Source organism: Bos taurus, chromosome 20 (assembly GCF_002263795.3).
Source record: "Bos taurus isolate L1 Dominette 01449 registration number 42190680 breed Hereford chromosome 20, ARS-UCD2.0, whole genome shotgun sequence".
NCBI classification, from domain to species: Eukaryota; Metazoa; Chordata; class Mammalia; order Artiodactyla; family Bovidae; genus Bos; species Bos taurus.
This window is the reverse complement of record NC_037347.1, coordinates 50,426,532-50,452,022: the sequence shown is the minus strand read 5'-3', so window position 1 is coordinate 50,452,022 and position 25,491 is coordinate 50,426,532.

Here is a 25,491-nt window from a genome sequence, read left to right as displayed (position 1 = left end):
CCCGCCTTCAATCTTTCCCAGCATCAGGGTCTTTTCAAATGAGTCAGTTCTTTGTATCAGGTAGCCAAAGTATTGAAGCTTCAGCTTCAGCATCAGTCCTTCCAATGAATATTTAGGAGGGATTTCCTTTAAAGTTTAATTAGAAACAATTTGTTCATTTTTGTTTTTATTGTCTTTAAGAAACAAAAACAAAAAAAAAGATTGTTGCAATTTATGTCAAGGAATGTTCTATGTTTTCCTCTAGGAATTTTATAGTATCCAATCTTACATTTAGGTCTTTAATTCATTTTTATTTTTTAAAATGTTATTGGAGAATGTTCTAATTTCATTTTTTTACATGTAGCTGTCTAGTTTCCCAGCAACATTTATTGAAGAAATCGTCTTTTCTCCACTGTATAGTTTTGCCTCTCCTGTCATAGATTAGGTGACCATAGGTGTATGGGTTTATTTCTGAGTTCTTTATTCTGTACCATTAATCTATATGTCTTTTTTTTTTTTTTCTGTCAGTACCATACTCTTTTGATTACTGTAGCTTTTTACTATAGTCTAAAGTCAGAGAATATGATTCCTCTAGCTCTTATTCATCCTCAAGATTGTTTTGGCTATTTGAGGTTTTCAGTGTTTCAATACAAATTTTTAAATTATTTGTTCTAGTTCTGTGAAAAAATACTTTGGTATTTTGATAGAAAAAGAAAGCCATTGGTATTTTGATAGAATCTGTAGATAGCCTTGGGCAGTATGGTTATTTTAACAATGTTAATTCTCTCAATCTAATAACACAGTGCATCTTTCTACTTGTCTTAGAGTTTTATGGGTACAGGCCTTTTGCTTCTGTAGGTAGGTTTGTTTCTAGGTATTTTATTCTTTTTGATGTGACAGTAAATGGGACTGTTTTCTTAATTCCTATTTCTGATACTTTGCTATTAGTGTATAGAAATGCAATAGATTTCTTTATGTTACTTTTGTATTCTGTATCTTAACTGAATTCATTGATGAGTTCTAGAAGTTTTCTGGTGGTGTCTTTAGGATTTTTTAAACATATGACATCATTTTCAAACAGTGACAGTTTTATTTCTTCCTTTCCAATTTAGATTCCTTATATTTCTATTTCTTCTCTGATAACTGTGTGTATAACTTCAAAAACTATGTAGCATAAAAGTAGTAAGAGTGGGCACCCTTATCTTGTTTCTGATCTTAGAGGAAGTGTTTAATTTTCTCACAATTAAGTATGATGTTAGCTCTAAGTCTGTCATATATGGGCTTTATTATGTTCAGGAGATCATCTGGAAAAAGAAATGGCAACTGACTCCAGTATGCTTGCCTGAGAAATCCAGAGCAGAGAGGACCCTGGTGGGCTACAGTCCATGGGATAGCAAAATAGATGCAACTTAGCAACTAAATAACAACATGGTCCCTCTATACTCACTTTCTGGAGAGTTTTTATAATAAGTCGATGCTGATTTTTATCAAAAGTTTTTCCTTTGTCTATCATGATGATAATATAATTTACATTCTTCAATTTGTTAATGTATGTATCACATTGTATGATTTGTAAGTATTGATAAATCCTTGCATCTCAGGGATAAATCCCACTTGATCACTGTGTATGAGCCTTTTAATATATTGTTGCATTCAGTTTTCTAGTATTTTATTGAGGATTTTTGCAACACTATTCACTAGGGATATTGACCTATAAATTTTTTTTTTTTTTTGCATGTGATATTATGTCTACTTTTGGTATCAGGGTTTTGCTAACCTCACCGAATGAGTTTGGAAGTGTTCTTTAATATGTGGCAAAACTAATACAATTATGTAAAGTTTAAAAATAAAATAAAATTAAAAAAATAAAATAAAATCTATTATAAAAAAATAAACTGTGGTTTTTTGTAAAAGTTTCAGAAAGATAGGTGTTATTTTTCTCTAAATGCTTTGTAGAATTCACCTGTAAAGACATCTGGTCCTGGACTTTTGCTTGTTGGGACTTTTTTTTTTTTAATTACTGCTCAGATTTAATTACTGTTAACTGATCTCTTCCTATTTTGTATTTACTGGTTCAATCTTGAGAAATTGTACTTTTTAAAAAAAATTTCTTCTACAATGCCATTTTACTGGTTTGCAGTTGATTATTGTAGTCTCCTATGGTCCTTTGTATTTTTGTGGTATTGGTTATAATTTCTTCTTTCTCATTTTGTTATTTTATTGATTTGGGCCCTCTCCCTTTCTTTCTTGATGAATCTGCCTAAAGCTTAATCAATTTTGTTTATTATTTTCAAAGAACAAGCTGTTTGTTTCATTGATCTTTTCTATTGAGCTCATAAATGCAGTATCAAAAAAAAAAAAAAAAACCTTATTATAAAATGGGGAGAAGAACTGAACATTTTTTTTCCAAAGGGAAAAATGCAGATGGACAACAGTTACATGATAACATACTCAACACCACTAATTATCAGGGAAATGCAAATCAAAACCACAATGAGCTCACCCTTCACACCTGTCAGAATGGCTATCATCAAAAAGAACACCAATGGCAACTGTTGGTGACTGCTGCTGCTGCTAAGTCACTTCAGTTGTGTCCAACTCTTTGCGACCCCATAGACAGCAGCCCACCAGGCTCCTCTGTTCCTGGGATTCTCCAGGCAAAAATACTGGAGTGGGTTGCCATTTCCTTCTCCAACATATGCATGCATGCTAAGTCGCTTCAGTCGTGTCAGACTCTATGTGACTCTATGGACAGCAGCCCACCAGGCTCCTCCATTCCTGGGATTCTCCAGGCAAGAATACTGGAGTGGGTTGCCATTTCCTTCTCCAATGCATGCATGTGTGCTAAGTCGCTTCAGTCGTGTCAGACTCTATGTGACCCTATGGACAGCAGCCCACCAGGCTCCTCTGTACACAGGATTCTCTAGGCAAGAGTACTAGAGTGGGTTGCCATTTTCTTCTCCAACTGTTGGTGAGGGTGTGGCAAAAAAGGAACCCTTATACACAGTTGATAGGAAAGTAAACTTGCGTAGCCACGTGAAAAATAATATGGAGGTTTCTAAAACTAGAAATTACACTACTATATGATCCATCAATTCTGTTCCTGGGTGTATATCGAAGAAAAAACTATTAATTTGAAAAGATGCATGCATCCCAATGTTCATAGCCCCATTATTTACAATAGTTAAGATATGGAAGCAACCTAAATGTCCATCAAGGGATGAATGGATAAAAAAGATGTGGCAGTGTACACATGCATGTGCACACACACACACACACACACACACAATGAAATACTACTCAGCTATCAAAAGAATGAAATGCTGCATTGGTAGCATCATCAATGGACTTGGAGGTTATTGACAAGTGAAATAAGTCAGACAAAGACAAATACTGTATGATCTCAATTATATGTGGAATCTAAAAAGCACAATAAGCTAGTGAACATAACATAAAAGAGGCAGAGATACAGACATAGAGAACAAGCTAATGAATACCAGTGGTCAGGAGGGAAAGATAGGGGATGGAAGACTAAGAGGTCCACACCACTGGGTGTGAGACAGGCTCCAAGGATATACCATACACCATGGGGTGCATAGCCAATATTTTTAATAGCTGTATATGGTGAGCAAAGTTTAGAAATTGTATAAATATTTTTAAATTGTTGAGATATAAAGTAAAGCAAATATATTAGATAACCTGTATCCTATAATTATGAGAAAACCAATCCCATGTGAAATTAAACATATAACAACTAATTAGACATCCCTTTCCCAGTACCATTATTTTGTAGTGAGATAAAAATCAGATTCTTTATCATCTGAGCCACCAGAGAACCTGGCAAAAATTGTTAAAGGAATAAAACTATTTGAAACATAACTTTGTTAAGAATTACATCCTCTCTTGGCTCCAACTCTTTAGACATCAGCATTCAGTATGATCACTTGTAGCAACAAACCCACCCTGCCAAACAAACAAAAAACATTTTTTTCTTAGGAAAAAAAAGCAGCTTTTCTAATTACCTCTAATTCTCACATGGAGGAAGTTATTCTATTTCAATTTTTCTTTAGAGGAGGAAAATGAAGAGCTACATAGCTATATTATGAACAAATTCCTCAGACTAATCCTTGTCAATAACTAGACTGAGGACAAACATGATGAGTTAAAAAAAAACACAATTCTAATGTTTTTCTTATGATTTTTATGGAAATCTAAGATTAGACGATGAATTTTGATGTAGAAAGAATGCCTAGTGATTGATATATTTAATGGCCCTTAAACATATTGCTGCTAAGTTGCTTCAGTCATGTCCAACTTTGTGCGACCCCAGAGACAGCAGCCCACCAGGCTCCCCCGTCCCTGGGATTCTCCAGGCAAGAACACTGGAGTGGGTTGCCATTTCCTTCTCCAATGCATGAAAGTGAAAAGTGAAAGTGAAGTCGCTCAGTCGTGTCTGACTCCGACTCCTAGCGACCCCATGGACTGCAGCCTACCAGGCTCCTCTGTCCATGGGATTTTCCAGGCAAGAGTACTGGAGTGGGGTGCCATTTTTGCCTTAAATTTTCGCCAACTGAAAGCCATCGTCTTTGACATCTTTAATTAGAGACAGGCTGGCATACATGCACCACAATTTTTTATAACAAGGCTCATATAAAACACTCTGTACTTAGTGGGTTTCATTGATAGTTGCGTTTTAAAGTCTTAATCACATAATCAATACAAGGGGTGCCTCCAAGTTTCCACAGGCATTTGCATGTCCACATGCATTTGCATGTCCACAGGCATGGTCTTTCAAAGTATCCCATCCTTCCTTACATCTGTGTTAAGTTTAAAACCTGATTTCAAAAGAGCCTTTTTTCGGTACTGATAAACACTATTGGGAGAAAGGATGCCCCAAATCTCTGCCTCTCTTAGACACTTGTGGAAGAAATCTACAAGGGGACAAAAGGTGAAAAAAAAGCAAAAACAGAGTTAGCATACAGAGAATGAGGACATCCTATTTTGATCAAGTTTGAATTGTGTCAGCAACTCTTATAGATTTCTCATGACTGAGAATCAATACATTTATTTTAGGCTTTACTTGGTTGTAATCATTTTTATTTCCCTATTCCAACCACAAAAGACAAAGTAGGCTAATATTCCCATATGGTATATATAGTGATAATCATGGTATTCCTATCAAATCCTTAGATTAAATAAGAATATTAAAGATGCTGCTGCTGCTAAGTTGCTTCAGGCGTGTCCGACTCTGTGCGACCCCATACATGGCAGCATTCTAGGCTGCCCCATGCCTGGGATTCTCCAGGCAAGATAGTTTCTGTTTAATTCCTTTAGACACACAGGGTCATAGAATGAGAATAAAAGACTTCTAAAACATCCATATATAATGTAAAATTAATAAAAGCACTTGGTTATTAGCTTTAGAACATACTCTCCATTCTAAATATTTTGTAGTCTCATTGTGCAGTTTGTGTGATGCTATTTTGTTTGTTTAAGATTACATTGTTTTTGGTGTTGGGTAAGGAATATCTAAACTTCACATAGACATTTATTGTGTGCCTACTATAGGTTAAGTGCTTTACTCAATTTTATATTTAAATATTTCATATTATACTAATAAAATTTAAAATGTCTCTGCTGAAGTTAGTCAGTAAGGAGTTTTAAGACATGGGTTCAATCCCTGGGTCAGGAAGATCCCCTGGAGAAGGAAATGGCAATCCACTCCAGTATTCTTGGCTGGAGAATCCCATGGACAGAGGAGCTTGGTGGGCTACAGACCATAGGGTGGCAAAGAGTCAGAAGCAACATAGCATACAACACAGGCATGCAAACACATCAATTGTGCCAAATTAAATTATAGTGTCCATCCTAAGTTCCCTAAGCTCAAACTCAATGCACAAGTGGAGAACACAAATTGACTTTAGAACACAGAGTTTAAGATATTAGAAAATTTACCTTAAAATAAATCCATATAGACCCATTTGATACAATGATAACACTACTGACTCTTTCAAAACATTATGGTTTATTCTGTCAGATCCTTGCCAGGATAATTCTATAATGCATTCCAAGTACCCAAGGAGGAAAACATTCTACACTATCAACACTTCTTTTTGAAAAAGTGTTTTCTAGGTGTATATTCTCTCGCTGTAGCAAGTAGTAGTAAACTCAACCTTGTGTATTTCCAGAGGCCTTCATCTGGTTAGTATTGACAACGGAAGACTAGTATTTACATTTCATAGTAAAAAGATAGCAAATTTGAAAGAAGAAACTATATTTATACAAAAATCTATATGTAAGATCTTTAAGAAATAACAATAACCTAGTTCATCCTTTCAGCTGCAAATGAGGCAAATGATGAAGGGGGAAAATAAATTACTTGATCAAAGTCCAGTGTTGATTACCCTTAAACTTTAAGTCAAGGCTATGGTTTTTCTAGTAGTCATGTATGGATGTGAGAATTATACTATAAAGAAAGCTGAGCGCTGAAGAATTGATGTGTTTGAACTGTGGTGTTGGAGAAGACTCTTGAGAGTCCCTTGGACTACAAAGAGATCCAAGCAGTCCATCCTAAAAGAAATCAGTCTTGAATATCCATTGGAAGCACTGATGCTGAAGCTGAAACTCCAATACTTTGGCTACCTGATGCGAAGAGCTGACTCATTGGAAAAGACCCTGATGCTGGGAAAATTGAAGGCGGGAGGAGAAGGGGATGACAGAGGATGAGATGGTTGGATGGCATCATGGACTAAATGGACATGAGTTTGAGTAAGCACCAGGAGTTGGTGATGGACAGGGAGGCCTGGCATGCTGCAGTCCATGGCATCACAAAGAGTCAGACATGACTGATCGACTAAACTGGACTGAACTGAAACTTTAAGTGAGACACATATTCTATTTTTTCAATTTCCGTTTGTTATAATATAAAATGCTATTGTCATAATAACATACCAAAAACATCATCAACTTGTAACTGAAGGAAACTTTAGCTATAATACATCTAAATTTGTATAAAATATTTTAACATAGTTATTTTCATTTATCATTTACTAAAAAATATCATTATATTGTGTAGGCTGCTACACAATATATCTACATCATTATAAGAGATCAGTGAAATCTAACCAGTGTTTCTATAGTCTTTGGATTGCCTTTAGATTTGAGCCTCGGCTCAACTCATCCCTGGGTATCCCAACTGCTGGCCTACTCTGTAGAATTTGGAGTCATGAGCCTCCAAAAGCACATGACCTAATTTCTTTAAAATAGATACCTTTATCTCTGTGTGTGTATATACACGCACATGCACACACACATTGGTTCTCTTTCTCTGAAGAACTCTGACTAATGCAAGAGCCACAACTAACTCTAGCATCACATTAAACTAATGGGTAAACATATCACTATATAATAATATGAAATAGTGATGGAATAATATCAAGGAAGTGATGTTGATATGGTATGGTAGAGGGGCTACTTTAAAAAAGGATGACTAGAAAAAGTCAATTTAAAGAAGTGATATTATAGGAAATTCCCCATCAGTCCAGTGGTTCAGTTCAGTTCAGTTCAGTCCGGTCACTCAGTCGTGTCCGATTCTTTGCGACCCCGTGAATCACAGCACGTTAAGACTCCACATTTTCAGTGCAAAGGGCATGGTTTCAGTCCTTGGTCAGAGAACTATGATTCTGTAGGCTGTGTGGCACAGTCAAAACAAAAAGTGATATTTCAGTATACCTGAAGTAAGAAATGGAATTAACCATGGGACTTTTTGAGGGATCAGTTCTGCCGCAGGGGACTGCGAGTGCGAAGTTCTTGAGTCATGTGTGTGCTTGAGGAATAGCAAGAAGGCCACTATGATTTGCCTGAAGATCGGAGGGACTAAGTGCAGAGAGGAAGGCAGCATATGGAGCTGTTGCTATTATATCCCCTCTTGTAAGTATGGTGGCCTTTGGCAACAGTGCATGAAGAAGCTTGAATTAAAAATGAGCTCTACTTCTGTGGTGCTGAAGGAGATGCTAGTTACTGGGATCTCTGTAAGTTACCCCATTCTGAAACACCACCCAGATGAACCAGTGTCCTCAAAAGTGGAATGTATGGTCAGAAGCCAGGGTCAAGTTTGGATGTCATTGGAAAACACCAAATAAGGAAAACAACACAGAAAATGCTGTGGACTCTTCACTGATATCACTCAAGAGTAAAAGGATCAACTCTAGGAATGAGTGGAAGGAGAAATTCTCCCAAAAATGAAGAACAAATTTGACTTCTACTTTTATTTCACAAATTCAGGACTTTCAATAAACCCATTATTTGTATTTCTATGATAACTTAAACTTAACCAAGCGGGGGAAACATATATGAGAGCAAAATGCCATGTAAAGTGAGCAGAAATGATGCCTGATTAATGTGTAGGAAGTGTAGGATTCACAGCTAGTGTATCTGTACAAAGAGTAAGTCTGACATATCTCATGGTTCAATCTCAAAGTACTTCACGTTAGTAATAAAAGTGCCATTTGATGATTGTAAAAATACTAATATCGAGAAAAGTCTAATGACATTTAAAGATGCTTGTTTTTAATAATGTCCAGGATTCAGAAGAGAAATTCAGGCTCAAAATTCTATATACAGTAAAGACATTTAACAGTAACTAAAATTTACTGTGTTACCCTGCAACGCATGGAGTCTCAAAGAGTCAGACATGACTTGCTAACTGAACTACAACAACTCATTAATTATATATTACATATATGCATGTGTAAACATATGGATAGATAATATCAATTACAGATATGTATATAAATTTTCCTCCATAGGTAATTATTACCTCAATGAATCAAATGGAAAAGCACAGGCTTTTCTCAAAGTAAAGTAAATTCCGTACATGGCTGTGCTTGGATAGATCAGCTTTGACAGCAGGAGGTATATTATAACCTTAAGATTTATCACTGTTACAGAGAAGTTACAGGTTACAAGATGCCACAATCAAAACTAGATTTGTGTCATTTCTGAAATCAATATATCACTGACATAAAATCACAGTCCATAACAGTACCCTGGGGTCATGGTGGTTCACAATGATACACTTGAAAATCTCATTTTAAGAATCTAGAGGAGGCTTGAGTTTGCCACGCTGCTGAGCCAGACTGAAAACTGTGTTTTAACCAATCTAATATATTCACTCTAACAGGTTAATTTTTATTTAATTCAGAGAGTTAGAATAATTAAATGATTAAAAGAGTAATTTTGGACTAAAACAAAATATGGGTCAACAGGGAAATGTGGGTAATAATGACATTGAGGTAAACACTATATTTTCTTTCACTTGGTGATATTCACACAGAGTGTATAAACTGGCCCCTTGAGATCTATGTAGGGGTTGGAAAGACAGAGAAGGCAAATCAAAATATAAATAGTGTATTCTACCCCAAATACAAAGTACATATATACTTGTTTGTTATATGGTCCTATTACTTCTCCATAATCACCCTGAGTATTTTTATGTTAAGATAGACTAAGTTCATGGACATTCTGTAAGGAAGTGGAAATGTTAGAATATTCTACCAGATCTTAACTAGTTAAAGACAAATAGGCAGCAAGTCAACAAATTCACTACAAATACACATGTGTAACGATATAAAGTTCTGGGGATTCTACTACTTTACATTTGATATCTTTTCACTGTTTTGGTTTTTAAAACATAAATTGCATAAAATTGATGTTTAACACCTACAACGTGAGAAATACTAGATACACAGGGATAATTGTTCCAATTCTATTTTGCAAGGAGCTCAAAGCCTTTGCACAACTGTATATGTGCTCACATGTGTGGAGCTGAGGGAGGCTGGGCAATTATAGTACATTATGTTATTACTTACAATAATCTCTTACAAAAAGCTCTATAGGTAACAGAAGACTCATTTCTTTCTTTCTTTTTTTTTAGTTTACTGTTTTGTTTTTTTTTTAAACTTTACAATATACTCTGAGATGGGAAAGGATTTTCAAACAGAAATATATTTTAAATTTAGAGAAACAGGATTTTTGTCTAGGAAAAAAAGGTGTATGCATAATATGAGGGTTGTGAGAAATTTAAAGCTATGAAAAGGACAGAGTAGTCACAATCAGAGAAATAATTTGTAACCAGTGTGGTGTTAACTTTTGTATATTGTTGTTGTTATTCAGTTGCTCAGTCATGTTTGAATCTTTGCGACCCCACAGTCTGCAGCATGCTAGACTTCCTTGTCTTTCACTATGTTCCGTAGCTTGCTCAGACTCATGTCTTTTGAGTTGGTGATGCCATCCATCTCATCCTCTGTTGCCCATTCTCCTCCTGCCTTTGATCTTTCCAGCATCATGGTCTTTTCCAATGAATTGGCTCTTAAGATCAGGTGGCCAAAGTGTTAGAGATTCAGCTTCAGCATCAGTCCTTCCAATGAATATTCAGGGTTGATTTCCTTCAGGATTGGCTGGTTGGAACTTCTTGTAGTTCAAGGAACTCTTAAGAGTTTTTGCCAACACCACAGTTCAAAAGCATCATTTCTTCAGTGCTCAGCTTTCTTTATGGTCCAAATCTCACATTCATACATGACTACTGGAAAAATCTATTGCTGTTGTTCAGTCACTCAGTCATGTCTGACTCTTTGTGATGCCACGAACTGCAGCATGCCAGGCTTCCCTGTCCTTCACTATCAACTGAAGTTTGCCCAAACTCATGTCCGTTGAGTTGGTGATGCCATCCAACCATCTTGTCCTCTAGCATCCCGTTTTCCTCCTGCCTTCAACCTTTCCCAGAATCAGGGTCTTTTCTACTGACTCGGCTCTTCACATCATGTGGACAAAGTATTGAGGCTTCAGCATCAGTTCTTCCAATGAATATTCAGGATTGATTTCTTTAGGATTAACTGGCTTTATCTCCTTGCAGTCCAAGGGACTCTCAAGAGTCTTCTCCAGCACCACAGTTCAAAAGCATCATAGCTTTTACTAAATGGATCTTTGCTGGCAAAATGATATCTTTGCTTTTAAATATGTTGTCTAGTTTTGTCATAGGACCAGGAGCAAGTGTCTTTAATTTCTTACAAGGAGCAAGAATCTTTTAATTTCATGATTGTAGTCACCATCCACAATGATTTGGAGCCCAAGAAAATAAAATCTCACTGTTTCCCTCCATTGTTTCCCCATCTATATGCCATGAAGTGATGGGACTGGATATCATGATCTTTTTTTTTTTTTTTTTTTTTTAGTTTTAAGCCAGATTTTTCACTCTCCTCTTTTACTTTTATCAAAAGGCTTTTTAGTTCCTCTCGACTTTCGGTCATAAGGGTGGTGTCATCTTCATATCTAAGGCTATTTATATTTCTCCTGGAAATCTTGATTCTAGCTTTTGCTTCATCCAGTCCAGCATTTAGTATGATGTACTCTGCATATAAGTTAAATAAACAGGGAGACAGTATATAGCACTGATGTGCTCTTTTCCCAATTTGGAACCAGTCCATTGATCCATGTCCAGTTCTAACTCTTGTTTCTTTACCTGCATACAGATTTCTCAGGAGGCAGATCAGGTGGTCTGGTACTCCCATCTCTTAAATAATTTTCCACAGTTTGTTGTGATCCACACAGTCAAAGGCTTTAGCATAGTGAATGAAACAGAAGTAGATGTTTTCCTGGAATTATCTTTCTTTATCTATGATCCAATGGATGTTGGGAATTTGATCTGTGGTTCTTCTGCCTTTTCTAAATCTATCTTGTACATCTAGAAGTTCTCAGTTCATATAAATTTTGTTTATACACTACAAATTTACCTCATTGTCCAGTTTGCAAATTTATGCCAAAATTTGTCTTTTCTAAAATTATCAGCAGTTTCACCTGAAGCACACTAAATTGATAAGCTAAAAGAAATGATATTTTGACATTACAGTTTTAGGCAAAGACATATCAGCAATTAGGATAATAGCATCTAGTTAGAAATATTACACGGGACACATTTGAATGGTGCACGAGTCTGTTCATAGAAAAAGCAAGAGAGTTCCAGAAAAACATCTATTTCTGCTTTATTGACTATGCCAAAGCCTTTGACTGTGTGGATCACAATAAACTGTGGACAATTCTGAAGGAGATGAGAATGCCAGACCACCTAATCTGCCTCTTGAGAAACCTGTACGCAGGTCAGGAAGCAACAGTTAGAACTGGACATGGAACAATAGATTGGTTCCAAATAGGAAAAGGAGTACGTCAAGGCTGTATATTGTCACCCTGCTTATTTAACTTATATGCAGAGTACATCATAAGAAACGCTGGGCTGGATGAAGCACAAGCTGGAATTAAGATTGCCAGGAGAAATATCAACAACCTCAGATATGCAGAGGACACCACCCCTAAGTCAGAAAGTGAAGAAGAATTAAAGAGCCTCTTGATGAAGGTGGAAGTTGAGAGTGAAAAAATTGGCTTAAAGCTCAACATTCAGAAAACTAAGATCATGGCATATGGTCCCATCACTTCATGGCAAATATATGGGGAAACAGTGGAAACAGTGGTTGACTTTATTTTTTTGGGCTCCAAAATCACTGCAGATGGTGATTGCAGCCATGAAATTAAGACACTTACTCCTTGGAAGGAAAGTTACGACCAACCAAGATGGCATATTAAAAAGCAGAGACATTACTTTGCCAACAAAGGTCCATCTAGTCAAGGCTATGGTTTTTCCAGTGGTCATGCATGGATGTGAGAGTTGGACTATAAAGAAAGCTGAGTACAGAAGAATTGATGCTTTTGAACTGTGGTTTTGGAGAAGACTCTTGAGAGTCCCTTGGACTGCAACGAGATCCAACCAGTCCATCCTAAAGGAGATCAGTCCTGGGTGTTCATTGGAAGGACTGATGTTGAAGCTGAAACTCCAAAATTTTGGCCACCTGATGTGAAGAGCTGACTCATCTGAAAAGACCCTGATGCTGGGACAGATTGATGGCAGGAGGAGAAGGGGACGACAGAGGATTAGATGGTTGGATGGCATCACCGACTCAATGGACATGGGTTTGGGTAAACTCTGCGAGTTGGTGATGGACAGAGCGGCCTGGCATGCTGTGGTTCATGGGGTCACAAATAGTCGGATATGACTGAGCGACTGAACTGAACCAGTCTGTTGGTATACCCAGAACATTTGATTTAGCCTATGTACAAGTGAAAAGTTTGCAGACTTGGCTTTTTTTCTACACATACGTTAGTCTCTTATGCACATGCATTATCCCTATGCTTCAACAATGCTGACAAAGATTTGTATAGTTAAAGCTATGGTTTTTCCAGTAGTCACATATGGATGTGAAGAGTTTGACTATTAAGAAGGCTGAGTGCCGAAGAACTGATACTTTTTGAAATGTGTTGAAGAAGACTCTTGAGAGTCTCTTGGACAGCAAGGAGATCAAACCAGTCAATCCTAAAGGAAATCAACACTGAATATTCATTGAAGGAGTGATGCTGAAACTGTAGCTCCAATACTTTGGCCACCTGATGCAAAGAGATAACTCACTGGAAAAGACCATGATGATGGGAAAGACTGAAGGCAGGAAGAGAAGGGGATGACAGAGGATGAGATAGCTGGATGGCATCACTGACAGGAGATAGTGAGGGACAGGGAAGCCTGGAGTCTATGGGTTTGCAAAGAGTTGAACTCAATTTAGTGACTGAATAACAACAAAGCTTTCAATTATTCTAATCTTCAGTCTTTGTGTCATTTTCAAGATGTTTAGTGTGATACATTTGTGCTTGTGTGTGTGCTCAGGTGTGTATGAGTTTTTGCGACCACATGGACTTTAGCCTTCCAGGCTCTTCTGCGTGTGGGATTTTTCAGGCAAGAATACTGGAGTCAGTTGCCATTTCCTTTTCCAGGGTATCTTCCTGACCCAGGGATGGTATGCATGTTTCTTGTATCTCCTGAATTATAAGGCAAATTCTTTGCCACTGTGCCTCCTGTGAAGTCCCACCATTGTGCTTAGGTGTAATTTAAGTACTAGCTAGCCATGAGTTACCCCCTTGTCCAGAAAAAAGAAATAATGGATATAGAAAGAGTGAAGAAAGAGGAAAAATCTTCTAAAGAATGATTCTTACCCCCTTCTTTCCCCAACTATTAATACTTCCAATCTAATCTTCTATTTTTCCTGGGATGAGTAATATAAACCAACAATGTATTGCATTTATTATATCATCCAATGAATTGTGTAAATTGGTGTCTATTATATAAACTTATTTTTCACTTTGTTGTACAGTGAATACATTTCTCTATAAAGATTGTTTTGGTGGTTTGGTTAGGAAGATCATAATATTTCTCACTGGAATTACTGAAATATCCTTTCATGTAACTACTTCTTGTCTAAGGTCAGAATTTTATAGAGTGAGTTATTACTAAAGGGTAGACATGTATACTGTAGTGTTAAGGATGATTCTATGTACATTATCTGAACTACTGCATTACGTTTGTAGCGGCTATGGCTGAACAGCTTTCATTTCCTTACTGACTGTGGCTGTGTTTTCTATGAATGTCTCTTTATGCAATTTACCCATTTTCCTGGTAGTAGTGGTTTCAGGAAAGAATTATATTCTTTTTTTAACAGTTAGAAAGAAATTCCTGAATGTAAGGAAATAATTTATCCTATATAAATTAAAAATTAATTTTCTCAACTGGTTATATTTCCTTTAAATAGATTAGTTTGCCAAAATGATAATAGTATTTTTATGATCAAAATTACATGTTTGGAAAAATGTTTACAACTCCAAAATTGTAAAAATATTTACATAAGTTTTCATCTAATTTGGTATACTCCTGTAGTGATTAATGTAACTTAGATCTTTCAGCCTTTTGGCTTTGCTACTGTCTCAATACTCCCATTAATCAACATCCAGAAAAAAACAACACTGATGGAGCTCACAGAATAGAGGCCCTTCTCATGTGGATCTGCTCTGCACAGAAAGAAAGAAAGAAAGAAAAGGAAAGAAACAAAGAATGTACATTTGCTATAATCAGATCTATTTCTCAAAGAAGATGAGGAAATGGCTGAGAGTCAGCTATACTCTTCCCACCTTTTGAGTCATTCTGGTTGACCTTTGAATTATTCCTTCTTTGATGAGAATGGGAGGGTGTATGGGCGAGAGATCAGGATTGTCATCTTCCTTCCTTCCTCCCTAAAGTCGCTCAGTCGTGTTCAATTCTTTGCAACCCCATGGACTGTAGCCCACCAGGCTTCTCTGTCCATGGAATTCCTTAGGCAAGAATACTGGACTGTGTAGCCACTCCAGAGGATCTTCCCAACCCAGGGATCGAACCCAGGTCTCCTGCATTGCCCACAGATTCTTTACCATCTGAGCTAACAGGGAAGCCCATGAATACCTGAGTGTTTAGCCTATCCCTTCTGCAGGTGGTCTTCCCAACCCAGGAATTGAACTGGGGTCTCCTGCATTGCAGGCGGATTCTTTCCCAGCTGAGCTACCAGGGAAGGCCCTTGCGATCTTAGAGACATTAAAATCTACCAGGAGGAGGCATAGCACTCTTCCTCCAGCAGATTAACTTGAAAGCTAAAAAAATAAGTGGATTGATTTGTAAAACATAGTATGTTCCACTTTGATCAAATGTAATTCCTTTTGAAGTTAAAATAACTGTCACTTACATTTTTCTAATTTCTATGTTTATTAAAAAAGATAGGCTATTTTTCAACTGGGCTTCTCTGATGGCTCAAATGGTAAAGAATCTCCCTACAATGCAGGAGACCTGGGTTCCATCCCTGGGTCAGTAAGATCCCGTGAAAAAGGGAAAGGCAACCCAGTAGAGCATTCTTGCCTGGAGAATTCCATGCACAGAGAAGGCTGCAGGTCTACTTTACCAGCCCCAGTTCACGGAGTTGCTTTAATCAGAATGTAAAATCAATCTCTACTTCTAAATCAGTTTCCCAGATTGAAACTTTTATATCATTCTGGAGAGAAGATGCAGCTTAACAGATTTTACTGACTTGAAATAATTTGGTTGCAATGTCACATTCCCCAAGGGAAAGAAAGTTCAAAAAATAGCGTATGTGAGAGTATCTCCCTAAATCTGTTTTTTTTTTTTTTTAATTTCCTTGCTTAGCAATATGTCTTTCAACTGTTGAGTAACCACTAACCCCCAATTTTATGCCTAGAACAAAAATATTAAATATACATATATATGTGTTATATCAATATATCTCCATGTTCAAGGCCAAAGACAGAATGCTAGTTCATAATTTCTGTTCCTTAAAATAACACAGCACACATATGAAAGCTTAAAAATATATATATTACAATTTTTGGATTTGTCTTATACTTTCAGTTTTCAATGACTTGTATGTGCTTTAATCCTGAAGAAAGTTTGTAAAGCAAATTGTCTACCTTGGAATCTAAAAGCCTCTACTTTTTCAGCATTAGTACTTTGATGTTTATCAAAGCCTTCTAGATGAGAAACACTGAGCAAAAAGTACAGAAGTGGCTGTCTCCAAATTATTTATGTTTAATTATGTTTTAGACCTATGGGAAACTATTTTCACTATAAACACACACATTTCATAAGGGACATTTTCTACGTATGCCAAAGAATTAAAAATTTAGGTTATATGCACCTAGTTACATAAAATAAAATGTTAATTACTGTTTTATTCTGAGTCACTCATTTGTTCAGGGAACTTCATTATAACATTAAAAAATAATTATCAGAGCTTAAGTCAATAATTAACCCTATTATTGAAGACAGATATTATTTTTTCCATCTTTTATCCTTAGGGCCTCACTCAGAATTCAGATCCTAGCATATAATATATATTCAATACAGTTTACATGTTTGCATTTATATACTCAAAGTCTGTCTTCTCTATGCTGCTGCTGCTGCTGCTGCTAAGTCGCATCAGTCGTGTCTGACTCTGTGCGACCTCATAGATGGCAGCCCACAAGGCTCCCGTCACTGGGATTCTCCAGGCAAGAACACTGGAGTGGGTTGCCATTTCCTTCTCCAATGCATGAAAATGAAAAGTGAAAGTGAAGTCGCTCAGTCGTGTTCGACCCTCAGCGACCCCATGGACTGCAGCCTTCCAGGCTCCTCCGCCCATGGGATTTTCCAGGCAAGAGTACTGGAGTGGGGTGCCATTGCCTTCTCCAATCTTCTCTATAGCAAAGGAAAATTTTTTCATAGCCAAATTATACTGCTGGCTTTGGTTTTTAAAATGTATGATCTATGGATAAATATGCATTCATATTTTTTGTAAAACTGGTTTCCCATATACCTTTGGTAGAAATACTTGCTTTCAGAGCTTATAAATAGTAATTTTAACAATAATAGGAACAGCCCACTGTCAGCTTAAACACAATCACTGCTGACAAAATAAGTGGTTTTCGGGCAAAGCAAGCACTGTGTAACCTTATTCATTCCTATAAATGTGACACACTGATGAAGAGAGTGAATATTTGGATGAACAGTGCATGATCACTATCAGTCAGCTGATTATTCCAAATACTCAAGTTCTTACATTTTCAAATATATTTCAAAACCTCTATAAATATAAAGTGTGCATTCCAATTTTGTATGATGTTATGCAAAGTGCTGTACTCAAGAAAAAATGAAGCTTGATTTTTCTAAGCAAAGCTTAGTGTCTCAAAACTGTGGCAAGAAACTTGGTCATGTTCAATCTCATTAATCATTCCAAAGATTAAATATTTTTGCATGGCCCAGAATCGATACAAATCTTCTGGTTCAGCAACAGGAATAGAAACTGAAAAGTGCTCGGGGCACAGGGTAAGTGTAATTAATATAATGAGGCTTTTGCCAATGTCTTTCTTTCTTCTTCCTTCTGGTCTGTTTCTTCACTTTGGCTGCGCAGTTACTTAGCTGACATTCCTCAAATCTCCTTCCAACAATGGACTCTTCATTTCTCATTTCTTCCCTTCTACTGACCTATTTTCTTCCATTTTAGCTTCAGCCTACAATTGAAAAGCTTTGTTAGCTGTTATTCTCAACAGCAATGGGCAGCTTTCCTCTGGAAATAAGTGAGTGCAATTGTCCCCTAATAGACTCCACTCTGTAGTCCAGAGTAATTGAACCCATTACTTTTCCCTGCTTCTTGGGCCAGAATGCAGCACTTCCAGGGGAAGAATGGTGAGATTCAAGCTTCCAGGAATACTTTAAAATGGCAGGCAAGGAACTTAGGGAAATGGTGAAGATAATGCTTTGGAAAAGAGTATATTCAAAAAGAAATGGGTGCCTTTGAATCTTGAGATTCCTATCTATGATCTAGCTTACCTACTATTGGCAGTCCAAACTTTAAAATTTGATATTTTCTATGAAATATATGATTTTGGGATTTTTTTTGTTTCTTTTTTAAAATTTATTTATTTTAATTGGAGGCTAATTACTTTACAATATTGTAGTGGGTTTTGCAATACATTGACATGAATCAGTCATGGGTGTACATGCGTTCCTTATCTGTTCTTAATTGGAAAATGTATGTGGAAATTATGGACTGGATTTGGCTGAGAAGCATGTGTAGATCATGTGTTAGAGGTTACACTTTACGTATTTACAATGAAACTAAAAAAATGGGATCTGTTATGGATTGTGAATTCATACAAATACTAACTGGAAGTTACTATACAGAAGAAGTACCTTCCCCCAATAAAACCACTTTCATTAAAAAGTACTACATTTGGATCTTTTTGTTTGTTAAGTATAATATAAAAAACAAATTGAAGTAGATTTAGATTCCATTGTATCATGCTTTAAAAAGTATTGAAAAACAAGGTCCTATACTACAGGACAGATAACTATATTTAATATCTTGTATTAAACCATAATGGAAAAAATATGAAAGATAATATACATATATATATATAAAACTGATTCACTTTTCTGTGTAGCAAAAACTAATACAACACTGTAATTCAACTATAATTCAATATTATTTTAAGTAATAAAAAGTATTTGGTTACTTTATGATGCAATGCAAAAATTAAATTTTGAGAACTTTGATACCATATAGAAATAACTAAATCTTACTTTGGGGACCAAGGTTCAAAATCAAACCTACATTTTGTACATTTTAAGCACTAAACCATATTCAAAAATATTCATCTGACACTTTAAAGGTTATATTATGAGCAATGTTCATAAAATACCATGGAAAAGTTCACCTCTGTTTATAAATATATGAAAGACACTCTTCTGGTGAATTTTATCCTTAAGTAAAAGGCAAAACTGTGAATAACTAGAAATTAATAGAAATGAGATCAGCTCAGTTCCTCAGACCTTTGCTGAGTTCCATGACTCATCCTGGCTCTATTAACCCATGTAGAAACCTGGGTTAGTACACGTGTCGTTAAAATCAGATGATTCACTGAAAACAGGTTTTCTCAGATAGAGGAGTTTAAAACCATAATATTAATAAAAGTGTTCTACAGTTATAGATCTGCCAACTCATAACTCTAGAGAATAAATGCAGATGATTTTTTGTTACAGAAATTACCTGGGGAAATACAAAGCACAATATAAAAATTATATATATATATAGTTGTTGCTGCTATAATTAATATTACTTATTTAATATTAGAAATGTATACAAATATGCTCAATTTGATAAAAGAACAAAAGAAAATAAAGCAGCAGTCATGGTGAGGAGTCTTGGTCCAATAAGATGTTTGTCAAACAACGTAAATGACTGTGAAATAATGTGAAGTAAAATGGTTATAGAAAAATGGTTTCACAGGTTCAGTTTTAAAAACTCTTCTGAATAAGCTAAACATGTGCCCACAATGACAGCAACTTCATTTTATTGAACAACACTATTCCCCTCACTTTTTCTATCAGAATAGAGCAAATTCTCTATTGATATATTACAGCAAAGGTTTTTAAAGTAACAAATATATATTTATATGTCATCCACTGCAAGATTTTCTCCTGTTTTGTGTATATTTGGGGTGGTTTACTCAATTACTTTTTCTCTATATTTATATTATGATTTAAATATTTATACCTTTTTTTTTCTTACCTATGTTCAGTATATGTAATGGTATTTAGTTTTAATACCTTTTTTCACAAGGGACACTATGCTGCTGCTAATCGCTTCAGTCATGGCTGACTCTGTGCGACCCTATAGATGACAGCCCACTAGGCTCCTCTGTCCCTGGGATTCTCCAGGCAAGAACACTGGAGTGGGTTGCCATTTCCTTCTCCAATGCACGAAGGTGAAAAGTGAAAATGAAGCTGCTCAGTCTTACCCGACTCTTAGCGACCCCATGGGCTGGAGCCTACCAGGCTCCTCCATTCATGGGGTTTTCCAGGCAAGAGTACTGAAGTGGGGTGCCATTGCCTTCTCCGAGGGACACTATAAGTTTTGTTAAAATTTCTCATTTAAAAACCACTATATTTTTCTTTGGGTTTCCCAATGGTAAAGAATCCACCTGCCAATGCAGGAGATGCAGGAGATGCAGGTTCAATCCCTGGGTTGGAGAGATATCCTGAGGGAGGAAACGGGAACCCACTCCAATATTCTTGCCTGGAAAGTTCTATGGAAAGAGGAGCCTAGTGGGCTCCAGTCCACGGGGTCGCAAAGAGTCAGACATGACTGTGGATGGACACACACATATTTTATTTGTATTCATATTCCAGTATAAGCAATGTTATATTAATAGCAAATATATGGTTATAATTCAATTATAGCATACCTGTTTTGTCTATAGTGTTTTTCTTAATACAGCAAGGCTGTCTGCACTCCAAGGTTTGTATTTACAATTCTTACTATATGTTCAGTTCAGTTCCTCAGTTGTGTCCAACTCTTTGTGACCCCATAAACCACAGCACATCAGGCCTTCCTGTCCATCACCAACTCCTGGAGTTTACCTAAACCCATGTCCATTTAGTCAGCAATGCCATCCAACCATCTCATCCTCTGTCGTCCTCTTCTCCTCCTGCCCTCAATCTTTCCCAGCATCAGGGTCTTTTCAAATGAGTCAGCTCTTTGCATCAGGTGACAAAAGTTTTGGAGTTTCAGCTTCAACATCAGTCCTTACAATGAACACCCAGGACTGATCTCCTTTAGGATGGACTGGTTGGATCTCGTTGCAGTCTAAGGGACTCTCAGGAGTCTTCTCCAACACCACAGTTCAAAAGCATCAATTCTTTGCTGCTCAGCTTTCTTTATAGTCCAACTCTCACATCCACAAATGACCACTGGAGAAATCATAGCCTTGACTAGACAGACCTTTGATGGCAAAGTAATGTCTCTGTTTTTTAATATGCTGTCTTGGTTGGTCATAACTTTCCTTCCAAGGAGTAAGCATGTTTTAATTTTGTGGCTTCAATCACCATCTGCAGTGATTTTGGAGCCCCCCCAAAAATAAGGTCAACCATTGTTTCCACTGTTTCCCCATCTATTTGCCATGAAGTGATGGGACCAGATGCCATGATCTTAGTTTTTTGAATGTTGAGCTTTAAGCCTACTTTTTCACTTTCCTCTTTCACTTCATCAAGAGGCTCTTTAGTTCTTCTTCACTTTCTGCCATAAGGGTGGTGTCATCTGAATATCTGAGGTTATTGATATTTCTCCCAGCAATCTTGATTCCAGCTTGTGCTTCATCCAGCCCAGCATTTCTCATGATGTACTCTGCATATAAGTTTAATATTACCAGCTTCTAATTTGTATTTATTTATACCCTCTATTTTCTTGGGCTCCAAAATCACTTCAGATGGTGAATGCAGTCTTGAAATTAAAAGATTCTTGCTCTTTTTAAGAAAAGCTATGACAAACCTAGACAACATATTAAAAAGCATAGACATCACTTTGCTGACAAAGGTCCATATAGTCAAGGCTATGTTTTTTCCAGTGGTCATTTGTGGATGTGAGCATTGGACTATAAAGAAAGCTGAGCCATGCATGGATGTGAGAGTTGGACCATAAAGAAATCTGAGTACCTAAGGTTTGATGCTTTCAAACTGTAGTGCTGGAGAAGATTCTTGAGAGTTCCTCAGACAACAAGGAGACCAAATCAGTCCATGCAAAAGGAAATCAACCCTGAAAATTCTTTGGAAGGACTGATGTTGAAGCTGAAGCTCCAATAACTTGGCTACCTGATGTGAAGAGCTGACTCACTGGAAAAGACCCTGATGCTGGGAAAGATTGAGAGCAGGAAGAGAATTGGGTGACAGAGGATGAGATGTTTGGATGGCATCATCGATTCAATGGACATAAGTTTGAACAAATTCTGAGAGATGGTGAAGCACAGGGAAGCCTGGCATGCTGCAGTCCATAGGGTCACAAAGAGTCAGGCAAGACTGAGTGAATGAGCAACAACAGCACATCCTCTCTTTCCCCTTAACATTCTCCACATCATATACTTCCTAGCCTAGACAAAGACCTAAGGTACTCTCTACCCAACTTTTCTTCTCTCTTGCAAACCATCCCACTCTAATTAAATAGGACACCACCAAGTGCTGTTATTTTTTCCTTCTTCAGTATGCCTTAGATTTCTACTAAAACTTTTCTATAATAGCAATTAATATCACATCTTAACCTGGATGAAAAAATTCATCATCTACCATCCCATCCTACTTCACGCTAATCTGTTCTCTTTATTGAACTTGGCATAACTCAGCTGTTCTTCTTCTTTTTTTTTTTTCTTCTGCTATATTAAAAAGCAGGCTTTCAGTCCCAGAGATATTGGCAGGCAACAATACCTAATTTAAAGTGTTATATATTGCTTCAGGATATACAGGTGGTATGATATCTTCTACATGATATGTTATATAAAGTTTATACTCAAAATTTGAGCACATTCTTGATTTTTCAGCTAGAGCAGTGTTACTGAAATTTCATTATATGAAATCTGTCCTTTTCTACTACCTCTAGTATTGTCTGCCAAATATTTTTCTGATGTTTGGATTAGCAGGATTTCTGAGAAAAATATTTCTTAACAGATTATTACTTATCTCTTAATGTCTGTTTCTTCTGACCAGAGTATTAAGGTTGGTGATAACAGGACTTTAAATTTTGAAGAGTCTTAAGGCTATATAAGACAGTCTTTAATAGTTTTGAAGAAGCTTTGAGAATAATGATAGTCTTAATAAATCATGATTGCTTGACAAGTATCCATGAGGAAAAATAAGCAATAATATTAGAATAAAATTTTATCATTGCAAATCAATTTCCTTTATCACAGTCTTTACTTTCTAAGGAGGTTGATAATCTATTCAATATAAACCACTCTGCTTTCTTAATGCAGATTTTGGGAAACGTTTTTGTAAATATCAATTAGTAAACGTTCTTGGCTTTGCTGACCCTGAAGTCTCTATTGCAACTACTCAACTCTGGTTGTGTTGCAGTAACAGCCATTGACATAAACAAATATATGTGTGGCATGTTCCACTAAAACTATTTATTTTATAGAAAACAAACATATGGTTATCAAAAAGGAAAAGGGGAAGGGGTAAATTAGGAGTTTGGGATTAAGAGACACAATACTATGTATAAAATAAATAAAAAGGGCCTACTGTATAGCACAGGGAAGTGTATCTTATATATTTGTATATCCTATAATAACCTATAAAGGAAGAGATATTGAAAAATAACAAATATATATATAGATAGATATATACAGATATATATTATATATAAGGATATGGATAACTGAATCATTTTGCTATACACCTGATATGTTGTAAACCAACTGCAGTTCATTAAAAAAATTAAACATTTACAAAAGCAGTCAGCAGTCCAATTCAGCCCACAAGGTTCAGTGTGCAAATACCTGCTCAAAAGGAAAGTGTGTTTGACCGCAGGGTCTGTTCTAACAGAGTATTGGGCAGATACAAGCCTAATGCCCATTGTCACAGAGCACCAAGTTAGCAGGGCAGGTATGAATGAATATCCATGATTATAATAGCTTCAAGATTCTAACACATTTCCTAATCAAGTTATAAGTAATACTGTATAGAAGTTCAGAAGAAGAAATTAAGAAAAACTTCAGATATGAAACATTGAATGGTCCTTAAAGAATCAACATGATTCAGGGCCATTTCATTTGAGACTTTATATAACAAGAAATACTTTCATATTCAAATATGTATTCAAAAATGTATAGCCACAGTGCAGAGGAAAGAGTTAACAGAGCAGACCTGAAGTCACTATCTTCAGCACAGCCCATTTGTGGAGTTGGCCCATGGCTAGCAGCTGGCAACCCGGCTGTTTTTTTAACCCAACCTGGTTGGCTGAACACCTGCTTTCCTTTGTGAAATCTGGCTTTTCAGCGTGTGCGGCTGGTTGTTGCTCTTACACAACCAATAAAATCTGAGTAAAAATCTTGGGCTTTGAGTGTGAAGCAGGTTTTCCTGGGTTGTACACATGCTTCTGCATTTTGCTGCTGGGTTGAGGAGTACATTCTGCATGACCCCTCTCTGGCAGGTAGCAGGAGTGGGGGTAGAAGGGAACACAGCAATCTATGCCTCAGCCTAATCCATCTGTTCCCCCGTTGATTGTGCTAATAAAATATAGCTATGAGCACAACTGCCTCTGAGTACTGAGAGTCCTTCCAGCAAAGCAGTGAATATATACATGTTCTTAGGATCTGTGTGACTCACACATACACAGGACTGATACTTATTCTGATTACTTCCAAAACAAGCAGCTATTCCTCTCATGTTCTCTCCTATTTTATTTTCTTCCATTCCATTTTATTCTAATGAGCTTAATGTGAGGGCAGTATAATTATATTACTCTTAAAAGCCATTTATATCCTAGTATATGATTTCCTGATGCCCTAATGTGACACTTCTTGGTAACCTACTGAGTGGTCATCATAACCTATGTACATAGTTACAATGGTAATGACATAGCATTGTTTACTATCCTCTGCAAAAAGCATAGTCTTCCTTTTTAAGAACTTCAACTCTAAGCAATGCCAGAAAGACATAGCAGTAGTATTTCTGTAATTCACTGTTGCCTAACAAATTATCCCAAAACTTAGTGCTTTAAACCAACAAGTTTTTAGAGAACCTCCATACTGTTCTCCATAGTGGCTGTATCAACTTACATTCCCACCAGCCATGCAAGAGAGGCTTCCCTGTTCTCCACATACTCTCTTCCATTTACCATTTACAGATTTTTTGATGATGGCCGTTCTGGCCAGTGTGAGGTGATACCTCATTGCAGTTTTGATTTTCATTTCTCTAATATTTAATGAAGCTGATCATCATTTCATATGCCTCTTGGTCATTTGTGTTTTTTTCTTAGAGAACCTGTTTGCAGGGTACAAATAGAAGCACAGAAACAGAGAAAGGACATGTGGACATGGCGGGGGTGGGAGGGTTGGATGAATTGGGAGGATGAAAGTGAAAGTGAAAATGAAGTCTCTCAGTCCTGTCTGACTGTTTGCGACCCCATGGACTGTAGACTACCAGGCTCTTCTCTCCATGGGATTCTCCAGGCAAGAGTCCTGGAGTGGGTTGCCATTTCCTTCTCCAGGGGATCTTCATGACCCAGGGATCAAACCCAG